The following is a 12,236-nucleotide window of genomic DNA, read 5'->3' as shown; positions in this document are numbered from 1 at the left end:
CAATAAGGTATAACACAATACAATGTCATATCATACGTTACAATATCAAATCTCATTATTGTTTATTACGGTATTTTATTTATTATATGATATATATTATATTAGAAATATGACATGATGCAATATTTAATTTTATATCATTGTATTGATTAACATATGAACATATGATTATCATAAAAAAATTTATCAGATGATATACGATATTTTGTCAAAACAGAATCCATGAATATCCAAGATCATAAAGTATGATTTTCATATAAAATGATAAAGGTGGTCTTATGAAGGTGATGTCTCATAAGGGTGATGCTCCGTCTCGGTGAGCTTAGTAATCTATGATTACCTATGTTTTACAGAGGAATATATAGAGTAAATCTTTAAAAATCTTCTCAGAAACTAATTGGCTAGGAGAGTTGAAACTTATGTGGAAGCATTCTCTGGTAATGTAGATTTGAAGTTGTGAAAATTTTGACCCCTAGGGCTAGGGTGGGGCCACAATGGGGGTTGAATTTTACATAGGAATATATAGAGTAAATCTTTAAAAATCTTCTTCCCAGAAACTAATAAGGCAGGAAAGCTGAAACTTGTTTGGAAGCATCTTCAGGTAGTGTAAATTCAAAGTTGTGAAAATCATGATCCCTGGGGGCAAGAGTAGGGCCACAATGGGGGGGGGGGGGGTGGGGGGTTCCAATTTTACATACGAATATAATAGAGTTAACCTTTAAATCTTTAAAAATCTTCTTCTCAGAAACTAAGTACTCAGGAAAGCTGAAACTTGTGTGGAAGCATCTTCAGGTAATGCAGATTCAAAGATGTGAAAATCATGATCCCCAGGGGTAGGGTAGGGCCTTATTGGGGGGTTGAATTTTAACATAGGAATATATAGAGTATGTCTTTAAAAATCTTCTTCTCGGAAGCTAATTAGCTAGGAACGCTGAAACTTGTGTGGAAGTGTAGATTCAAAGTTATTTGAAGGAAAGAATTGGAATTGTTTGATATACACCCTTTCCAAAACTGTAAAAATTATTACGTTTAATTTTATTATAGGAGTTTTGCAATATAGACCCATTTTGATGGAAAACGAATCTGACTTTAAACATGAGATTTTAATGGGAGAGAAACAATTTGATGAGCTTTTATTCAAGAGGTCCCTCATTGCTGATCAAAATTAGGGCCGTAGGCCCGGAGCTATGAAGCCGAATGCTAACGTTACTGCCTTAATTGAAAATGCATTTGTGTACTATACCAAATTGATGTATCGATAATGCATGAGTTGTAACACTGAATTTCTCTCATTTGTGCACTTAGGAGGATTTTCATTTGTTTGCTGCCTTTGTCTTGGGAGGTGGAGGCACCAGGGCAATGAGGTCATTTTGTCCCTTTATTATGCTGACAGAGAGTCCCTAACCATCTGATCCATCATGATAGGCATTTTTCTTTATGATGCAGGTAAAATTATTACAATATTATTCTTTGTCATTTTACTGTGAGGCATATTTGTGGTCTCAAACCAGAATAATTACCTTTTTAGGTTTGTGACTTTGTCAAGGAAGAACTAGGTAATGTTTTGGTTGAAATCCAAAACAGTTATGAAATTTGATGAAAATGCATCAGATGTTTAATGGACATCTCTACTTTATAGAATATAGATTTGAATTCCATGAAAATTGCATGTTAAGTTGCCTTTGTCATATCGCAGGAATGCAGATTTTTGCCTGACAAAGCACATTAAGCTAGAATTTAAAGTCATTTACAGTAAAAATAATATCTTATTTCATATTTTATGGTATGGATATTTGATTATAAAAAAGTATATTTGAACTAAAACATAAAACCACTAACTAGGCTTAATACGTTTATTGCATATGACCTTTTTGCGCTTGATTTTTTTCTTTCAAGATTTTTTTCATTGTTATAAATACTAATATTAAAAAATGATGAGATTTTATTTTCTATCAAAATTAAAAAAATCAAAGAAAGACACTAAAATGAAGAAAACAAGTTTATTGAACAAGGAAATTGAATAACAAATACATTATACATGTAGCACTTAAATTCACAAATAATGACAACTACCCTGGTAACAAAAGTTCAAATCAAAGGCAAACCAATTCCAACCATGTATTCTCTCTCTCTCTCTCTCTCTCTCTCTCTCTCTCTCTCTCTCTGCTCTCGTACACAAAACAACTTCTTTCTTACTTTCCTCTTTCTTCTCTCACTCCTCAACACAATTCTCATCTTCATCACTGTCCGATTCATGAATGATGGCAGGGATGTTAGAGGCGTCTTCCAGTGATGCAGTCCAGTTTCGAACCCCCTTTAGTGAATTCTGATATCGTCCAAAAGAGAGATACTAGATAACATTGGTAACATGGCCACACATCCCAACAACTCTGGTGCCAGCTTTACATTTGCAAAACCATCCATCAACCACTCCATCACAGAAACTGACCCAGCATCTGTACTGTTTTTCGGATATATGTCTGCTTTAAAATTTGGCGCATAACAATCCAGGAATCTTGTCATTGATGAGGATTTCAAATCCACCTTCTGCGTCAGTGTGTTCCTGAGCATAGGAGAGGGCCATGCGCAGCTGATATACCCCGAGCGTAAGTTGGCGCAGTTCACTTTCATCATAGCATGGAAAATCTGGAGCTACATTCTCCACATCCACTTTTGACCAACGCATTCCTCTTCTATCCAGTCCCTCACCTTCAACACGTTCCTGTAAAAAAAAACCTAATTATATATATGACAAAAGTCAGAATTTGTCCTACATCTAGATTTAAGCATGTCATTACATGGACGAAATTATTCAAGGAATATTAAGGAATCATTCTTTGAGTATTATGAGGTGATAATTTCGGTCTGGGCATGATCAAATCCAATTAGGCCCGAAGGGCTTTATGATAGATTTGATCATGCCCTGACCAAATTATCACCTCATAATATTCAAAGAATGATCCCTTATTATACCCCCGCTCCGAAGGAGCGGGGGTATACTGTTTTACCCTTGTGTGTCCGTCCGTCTGTCTGTCCGTCCGTCTGTCTGTCTGTCTGTCCATCCGTAACAAAAATTTCTGTCGCATTTATCTCAGCAACTATTTATCGCAGATGCTTGAAATTTTTACACAGTGTTTGTTAAGGCATGCCATATCGTGGGATATATTTTTGTACTAATCGGACGTCAACTTCCTGTTAAATGACGACTTTGCTTATTTTTTATCCAAAATTTTCAAACAAATTTTTGTCAAAGATTTCTCAGCAACTGTTTATCGCAGATGCTTGAAATTTTTACACAGTATTTGTATAGGCATGCTTAATCATGGGATGTATTTTTGTACCAATCAGACGTCAACTTCCTGTTTAATGAGTACTTCGTTTATTTTTAGCCAAAATTTTCAAACAAATTTCCGTCAAAATTTCTCAGTAACTATTTATCGCAGATGCTTAGAATTTTAACACACGATATGTTTTGGCATGCCATTTTGTGGAATATATTTTTGTATCAATCGGACGTCAACTTCCTGTTAAATGACGACTTAGCTTATTTTTTAACCAAAATTTTCAAACAAATTTTTGTCAAAGATTTCTCAGCAACTGTTTATTGCAGGTGCTTTAAATTTTTACACAGTATTTGTATAGGCATGCTTTATTGTGGGATGTATTTTTGTACCAATCGGGTGTCAACTTCCTGTTAAATGAAGACTTTGTTTATTTTTAGCCAAAATTTTCAAACAAATTTCCGTCAGAGATTTCTCAGCAACTATTTATCGCAGATGCTTGAAATTTTAACACACTATTTGTTTTGGCATGCCATATTGTGGGATATATCTTTTTTATCTCATACGTGTGGTGTATATTACCCGTGTGATAAACCTTTGCTATATCACACGGGTGATGCTATATCAAATACTTCCAGTCCGAACTATTTTTGACACTACCCCTCGCTTCAACGCTTCAGTGACCTATTTTCGGAGAGTTGCTAGTACTTTCAACATAACTACAGCATATATATAACAAAAATTGATTTAAAATGGATTTTGTGAAAGATTTAACTTAAAAATATGAAGGAAAACACATAATCTGATAATTGCGTAGCATAGGCGTCGGAAACGGGGGGATATTGTGCGGGGGGGGTTACCCCCCACTTTTTTTGCAAAGTTACAGATAATCTTTACTACAAGACCCTTTTTTCTGTGCTTTTCAAGATTTTTGATAAGTTTAGCCCCCTTCCAACTTTCAATTTGCTTTGGGAAGTTTATAAAACTGCAAATCACGTTATCTATCAAAGTGTCCATCCTAAAGACGCGATAAAAACAGAGCGCTCTGGTTGTGTTTATCAAGAACTTACCGAAATAATGTTTCAAAGGAATTATTCACTTTTGTCAATTTCTAATAATAAGGCTAGTGTTTGTTTTATAAAGCCTCAACAAAGGTTCCTCGTTCGAGTCAATTCAAACTAACGAGCATTCGCAACTTCGTGTATGTCAACAATATTCAAGTCTTCTGACTGATCAGTATTTCCATTTAATCAAGTGAATAAGCTCTAAGAAAAATTATTCAGAGCTAAAAAATTATTTCAAGGCTTATTTCAGTGAAACTTTACATTAAAAGAGTTAGAATTTATCTCAGATATGACGTACTAAATTGTATTGCGCAAGGTAACAATAATTGATAACACGACATTGCATCATCGCTTTTAATCTTTGAAAATTCAATTCGGGTCATATATAGGGGACTGTCTCAAAAGCTTCATGATATAAATTAAATTGTATGAGATAAATAGAATATCTATGATTGTGTGATTTTATATTTGCTTTATCCAACTCGTTGAAATGGTTATATTCGCTCGGCAAGCCTCACGAATATATACACAATTTCAACTCGTTGGATAAAGCAAATATAAAATCACACAATATAGATATCCTCTATGTATCAATCGGACGTCAACTTCCTGTTAAATAATGACTTTGTTTATTTTTTTATTTTTATAACACACTATTTGTTTAGGCATTCCATATTGTGGGATATATTTCTGTACCAATCGGATGCCAGCTTTCTGTTAAATGTTGACTTTGCTTATTTTGCATATTCACATCAGAGCGGGGGTGTCACTAGTGAGCATTGGCTCACAGATATCTTGTTACTTATATTTATATAATTTTAAACCATTATACGATCAAATATTTAAATATAAATAAGCAAACCTGGCTAGCGCCTCAATTTGGTGTCATTTGAAGTTGTGGGTTATATAGTATAAAATCGATGCGTAGAGTTATCCCAGGCAAAGACACTGGCAAATGTAAATATATATATATATATATTTAACAAACATAAAAAGTACCTGTAGTGTATTTGCTCTCTGTGAAAGATGGAGCATTTTGGCAGCAGCTTGTTCATCCTCTTCTGATGATCTACTAATTGGAGGCCTATACTTGTTACAGAGCGCTGCAACTATTATAACATAGTCACCAATGAATGGAATCTGGGAGTTTGGCAAGGTCTTGGACAAATACTGCCACTGTTTCAGGCGTCCATTACATGCTTCAACTACCCATCGCACCTGAAGAGTGAGAAATACATGTATAAAATAATCTTCAAATATTCAACAATCAGATGTACATTCACAATTCAGTTTGAATTACCTGTGTTCATGAAGATTAATAAATATTTTGAAATTAACTCAATAGTATAATTACATAGGTATATTATTTCTAAAAAATAATAAGTACTACCGTAATGTATCGTGTATAATAAACACTCATGTATAATATGCACCCCCCAAAATTGACGAAAAATTGGCGAAAAAACACCAGGTCCTATGTATAACACGCACCCAAAAAATGGCAAAATCAACGGCCGCCATTTCCCCCCAAACTGTCATTGTTTCATAATAATTTTATAATCCATGCGCAATCTCTTTAATTTTGTGATCGTGACATAGCATAGCAATTATTGTAATTTCGTGATCGGAACATGGTCCAAGCGACATTATAGTCAAAGTTACTATATTTTACTTAAAAAGGATGGCATGATTTACATGGGCGGTATCAAATACCATTAGACTCTTCGTAAAGAGAGTGGAGAAGTTGAAGATCATCATATTACGTAGAGAATACCAGCAACTGAGCTTAGTGCTTAAAAGTAATAATGTTTGCAGATATAAACCAAAACAACATCAAAAGAAATGATTTAATTGATTAATTATAGTCAAACTGTCTCATTGATTGTTGTTAAATAATCATTCTGAAGAAACGTATATATGTCGTATATCGTCGTTATCAAGTCGTACACATGATCGATGTATTTTTAACAGTGTCTATGTAAAGCAATAACGTTTAACTGCATAACTGGACACGAAGTAATCAAGTTTAACAAAATCAGAATAATCGCTAATCTTCATGCACTTGAAAACACCCTGTGAAGTTCGACACAAGACAGGTGCATGCTTCTGACACCGGAAATTGTTTAACAAACATTGACCACGCGCCGAGTCAACAGGTGACTGTTTACGTAATGGCGAATGCACTGGCGATATTTCAATATTTTTGATGCTAGAAATAGTGTTGAGAGAGTATAAATATTTTAATACATGGAAATAAAACTAAGAATAAGGTATTTCTGATGCAGTAAATTTAGTATACATCCATACAACTTGCATTACACACTATATCGGCAGTCACTACTCTTGTGGTATCAAGAATCACGGCTTGAAAAATGGGGTAAAATTTTAGTCCTATGTACAACATGCACCCCACCTTTTGATCAAATTTTGGCTGAAAAAAAGTGTGTGTTATACATGCGACATTACGGTATTACAAGTTACCTTTGTCACTACTCTTGATAAGTTAGAATCAAGAGTTGAGAGCAGCTTCTATCCCAGTTTCATAAATGCTGGCATCTCTAACTTTATCCCAACATCTTCCAGAACATCTTGGGCATCTCTCACTGAAGCCACGGTCCACTACAAACACATCCTCCTCTTGAAGCCAGTTCCTGAGTTCCTCAGCATTATGGTAAATCATGTGCCTCAGTATGCTGGCGTCATTGTTCTTACTGTCTGCTAGATAGGGGCCAAGAACTGACACAATGTACCCAGTCGCTGTCACCACAATCATGGGTTTCACAAGAGGCCTATGTTTGTGAATGCTATATGATCTATGAGCAAAAGCAAAATTTGAACTTTTCTGTATGTACACATATGTTCAATCGAGAACCAAAATTGCTGGATTTGATGTAACGTCTTTAGTCATGAGATTTCTGGCCAGTTGTCGGGTGTGGTTCTGGATCACCTCCTCACATGTTATGTGGTTAAATCCAAGATTGTGTGGCACAAAGTCTCTCATAAGTGATGTTCATGCAGAAACTATAGCTCGGCGAACCTGGAATACATCATATTTAATTAATGAAAATCTCCTTTATCAGATAATAAAAAAAAACATAAGTAAAAATATGTTAAAATTTTTTTATTTTCATATTGATCAATTATAAAATTCTTACTTGAAATTTAGTCCTATGAAACAAAACAGCAAGCAATTTGTTAGAAAGAGCTGATCTAAGTTTCATCAGGAGGATGGCAATACATGTCCTCTTGCTCCGATTTCTAGTTGAGTTGATGCTGGTAACTGACAATACAATGTCGTGAAATTCCTGTTGAGAAAATCCTGTCAGCACTCTATACTCATCGTCATTCATACAGCTTTCATCATCAAAGTCAAGCCTTGACTGTTGGAATGCCTTCTCTCGCAAGTCCTAAAAAATGAAATTATTATCATCGTTTACATGCTACATCATCATTGTTGTCATCAACACTATCACAATTCTCCTCTTCATCAACATTAATCATTACTTTAGTTTTACATTATTATGTATCTTGATTTCATGCAAATTGTTGATACCTTTATGAGACTGAGGATGAATGTTTTGTTGAGCGTTGTGCTTTCATTGGTCCTGATCTGCTGCATAGCGGCATCAACCATTTTCCCGATGTTGCACACAGCATCTTGCTCCAGATGGAATGATGATTTCTCTCCTTATAAACACTAACAGCCGAACATGATGGGAAACAGTCACAAGCTTTGGTCCTGGTGTCTTGCAAACAAAGCAGTAACCATGGCTCTGTGGTGATGATGGAAAAGGCAAGGGTACAGATGGGGGACTTGGGAATGCATGTTTTGGACGCTTCTGCTTGGGTGACGCAAATGTTGGATCCTCTGTTTCCTCTTGGGGAGCTATTCTCGGGAACATAGATTCCCTTGTCACTGAATCTTTGACTTTCCGACACTTATGACGACACTTGTTACAGAGAACATCTGTTTGAACTTAACATTTAAGGAAAAATGTTTGCATAATATTAACAGAAATGTACTAGCTGGGCGTCTTTCATCAGGAGGGGCCTTTCTATTTCAAAGCACACATCTAGATTGTTTCTCATCCATCCTTAAAAAACAAAAGGTGATATTAATAAGCTTAGTATTAATCACACACATTTGATTTCTGATTTTTTTTCAAATATACATGAAGAGATATTAGATATGATTTAACTAAGGATCCTCAACACCCTGTGAATGATTTTTATGACAGCTTAAGTACATCACAACATGGCTTCCATCTACCAACCTGCAGGTCATGAGTTTGAATTCTGCCCTGACTTTTATTTTCACAAAGAATAAGTAAAATTTAAAAAAGCTGAATTTTTTTTTTTGGAGGGGAGGGGGGTCATTTTTAAGTTAAACCCATGCTGAAAATCCATATCTTTAAGTTACTTAAAAAAAATGGGCTGGTATGCAGAACTTATACATGTACCTAGGGTATGCTGAAGACCCTGAATACTTATATATATTGATATATTCAATTATTCGTTTATAATCATTTTTTTTTTATCAGTAAAATGAATCGTATGCTTAAATATTTAAGTTTAATAATGCCCATCAGCTCTATATTCTAGTACACCCCCCCTCCCCCGTTCATAAAAGACATTCAACATTTTTATACCCCCGCAAACGAAGTTTAGGGGGGTATATTGGTTTCACCCTGTCCGTCTGTCCGTCTGTCTGTCTGTCCGTCTGTCCGTCTGTCTGTAGACGCAACTTTGTCCCCCCTATAGAATTTTTTATTACTGCATGGAACAGTTTGAAAATTTGTACATATGTTGAACACCATCTGAAGATGTGCACCTGCAATTGTTTTTAAGATCAGACAAGATTTAATGATTTTATGACATTTTTCATTTTCCTTATTCTATATATTGTACACTAATGTTGAAAAGTAAGGGAGGTAATCCTTACAGATTTTATTAATTAATTAATAGAAAACACTCTAAAATATATTTATATAAATACATCCAGATGGAGTTTTTTGTCTTTATGTCTTAATTAATAAAAAAAAATTATTTTTTTTAAGTATTCTATCAACTGATAATGCAAAGTTTTTGTTTGTCAATGATAAATTCTTAGGAGCTAATGAGAACATCAAAGACAAGTGTGGCTGAATTCATTTGTCCCAAGGGAGCCATTATCTGAGCCATGGTTCAGATGGAGCATGTGTTTAGGGGAAATTGATAATCTGTAAAATGGGTGATGGTTTTGGGGCTATTTTAAAACTGTTTCATGTAAACCAAAAGGTCTATCATTATAAGGAAATAAATAATATAATTATTAATAAAGAAGTTAAACTATTTTTAGAGGTTGTTTAAATTTATTTGTCAAGTAATTTGATGAAGTGACCCTATTGGGCATTAATTTAAATGAAATTCAAAATTACTGATATGATTGTAGTGTTTTGGCAATTTAAAATTGTTAGTAATATTAAATTTTCTTTTTTACATATTTTTACATAGTATGGTAATTATGGTAATGTTTTGGGAGTTTATTAAATTTAACAAGCTCATCAAAGAAAATCATAGTCCTATGGGATCAATTTTCTGATATGGAGTTCAATTGTGCCATAGGAGAAAGTGAGGAAAATTTGAAACAACTAATTGCATCTGTCAAGACTCTTATAAGAAAGATATTGAAAGTTTTATCAACAGAAGAGCATTGCTTGGCTACCGGTATTTCTATTCACTGCAAAGGGAGGGGTTTTTGTCATTTTGTTGGTTTTTCTTTAAATCAATTAAATTAAAAAAATACATCATCAAATACATACATTTGTAAATGTATTACTGTTATAGATATGTATTTACAGTGAAATTCTGACAATTTTGATTTTTCTTTGTTAACTATTTTTTTTTTTTTTACAATTCTAGAATTTTTTTTTTTATGTGTTCCAAACCTTAATTATTATTCAATTCAATTATTTGTCCCATTTGAAATTAGCCTAGCGGGGGTATTAGTCCCATTAGGACAGTTCTAGTTGTGATTAACATTGTTTACAGCATCCATAACAACCAAAATGGCATCCCCTCCGTCGGAATGGCTCGGTTTTATCTGGATTGTGTTTTTATTATTGTGTTAATTAACAGATAAAAATGCTCTTACACAAAAAAAAATGGATGATTATTGACCGAAATTTGACCGAAATTTGATCTCATTTTTGCTTCAATAGACGAAATACGAGAAGTGGTTACTCCAAATTGCATTACGATTAGCGACTATCTAAAACTAAAATTGATATTTGAACCCTTCTGACAATGTCGCCCAGGACGAAACTTTCAGGATAAGTACATGTACACGTTGCAATTAATTCTTCTTGTACAGAAAATCATCCCGGGCGACGAGGTCGAGGTGATCAATTTAACTCATTTACATCAGATTGACCAGTAAAAAGGCCATAAAATGGCATATCGCCATTACTTTGATGGATCATTTCCTACGCATGCGCATAAATGGGCCAATTCTAACATGGTATTACAAGTTATTATGACCTCCTCTTTATATTATATGCGGACAACATATCGGAATCGCAATATATTTTTTCCCATAAAAAAAACGTGCCAATTCTTAAGGAGACCGTACCTAGTTCTTCTCTTTACCTTCTAATAATTTTACAGTTTATCAGCTCTGTTTATTACTGCAATGACTAAACTGTAATAAAATGTCAAAATTGTGGAACCTTTCTTTTACAAAACTACTGTAATACCAGTTAAAAGGGGAGATAATCAGAAATTAATGAGAATTTTGAGACATTTTCAAAAATCTTCTTCTAAAGAACCATTAAGCCAGGAAAGCTGAAACTTGTGTGGAAGCATCCTCAGGTAGTGTAGATTCAAAGTTGGGAAAATCATGACCCCAGGGGTAGGGTGGGGCCACAATGGGGGGGTCATAGTTTAACAAAGGGATATATAGAGTAAATCTTTTAAAATATTCTTCTCAGAAACTGATCAGCTGGGAAAGCTAAAACTTGTGTGGAAACATCCTTAGGTAGTGTAGATTCAAAGTTGTGAAAGTCATGATCCCCTGGGGTAGGGTTGGGCCCATGGGGGGGGGGGGGGTTCAAAGTTTTACATAGGAATATATAGAGTAAATCTTTAAAACTATTCTTCTCAGAAACTAATCAGCAAGGAAAGCTGAAACTTATGTGGAAGCATCATCAGGTAATGTAGATTCAAAGTTGGGAAAATCATGACCCCTGGGTGTAGGGTGGGGCCACAATTGGAGGTCGAAAATTCACAAAGTAATATATAGAGTAAATCTTTAAAAATCTTCTTCTCAGAAACTAATCAGCCAGGAAAGCTGAAACTTGTGTGAAACATCCTCAGGTAGTGTAGATTCAAAGTTGTGAAAATCATGATTACCGGGTGTAGGGTGGGGCCTTAATGGGGGGTCAAATTTTAACATAGGAATATGTAAAGTAAATCTATAAAAATCTTCTTCTCAGAAACTAATCAGCCAGGAAAGCTGAAACTTGTGTGGAAGTATCCTCAAGTAGTGTAGTTTCAAAGTTGGGAAAATAATGACACCCCCGGGAGTAGGGTTGGGCCACAATGGGGGGGGGGGGCAAAGTTTTACATAGGAATATGTAGAGTAAATCTTTATAAATCTTCTTCTCAGACACTAATCAGCCAGATGATTCTATATAAATGTTAAGACTTTGGCCCCAGGACAATTCTTCGGCTCACAAGAAGGTTCAGAGTTTGATGTAGGTTTATATCCCATATATAAACAATTGTTAAGGATGTTTTTGAGAACTGCAATACTCAACATGTGATATGACTATAAAATCATCCTGTTAGAAAAGGGACTAATGATTATATACATAAGAATATGCAGGGGGAAAATAGATTATATTTTTACAGG

General features: G+C 34.6%; 1 long non-coding RNA gene across 2 annotated transcripts in view; it reads left to right on the top strand.

Annotated features, from left to right (window-relative positions):
- Window positions 1-12,236, top strand: part of LOC128168562 (uncharacterized) — a 60,415-nt gene that overhangs the window by 21,047 nt on the left and 27,132 nt on the right. For both annotated transcript variants that reach the window (XR_008241405.1, XR_008241406.1), the window contains one exon: window positions 1,306-1,446. This is a non-coding gene — a long non-coding RNA (uncharacterized LOC128168562). The remainder of the gene's footprint in view (window positions 1-1,305; window positions 1,447-12,236) is intronic.

The sequence above is a fragment of the Crassostrea angulata genome, unplaced genomic scaffold (genome assembly GCF_025612915.1).
Source record: "Crassostrea angulata isolate pt1a10 unplaced genomic scaffold, ASM2561291v2 HiC_scaffold_14, whole genome shotgun sequence".
NCBI lineage: Eukaryota > Metazoa > Mollusca > Bivalvia > Ostreida > Ostreidae > Magallana > Magallana angulata.
Note: the sequence above shows the minus strand (reverse complement) of the source record. Positions and strands in the feature narration are given on the sequence as shown.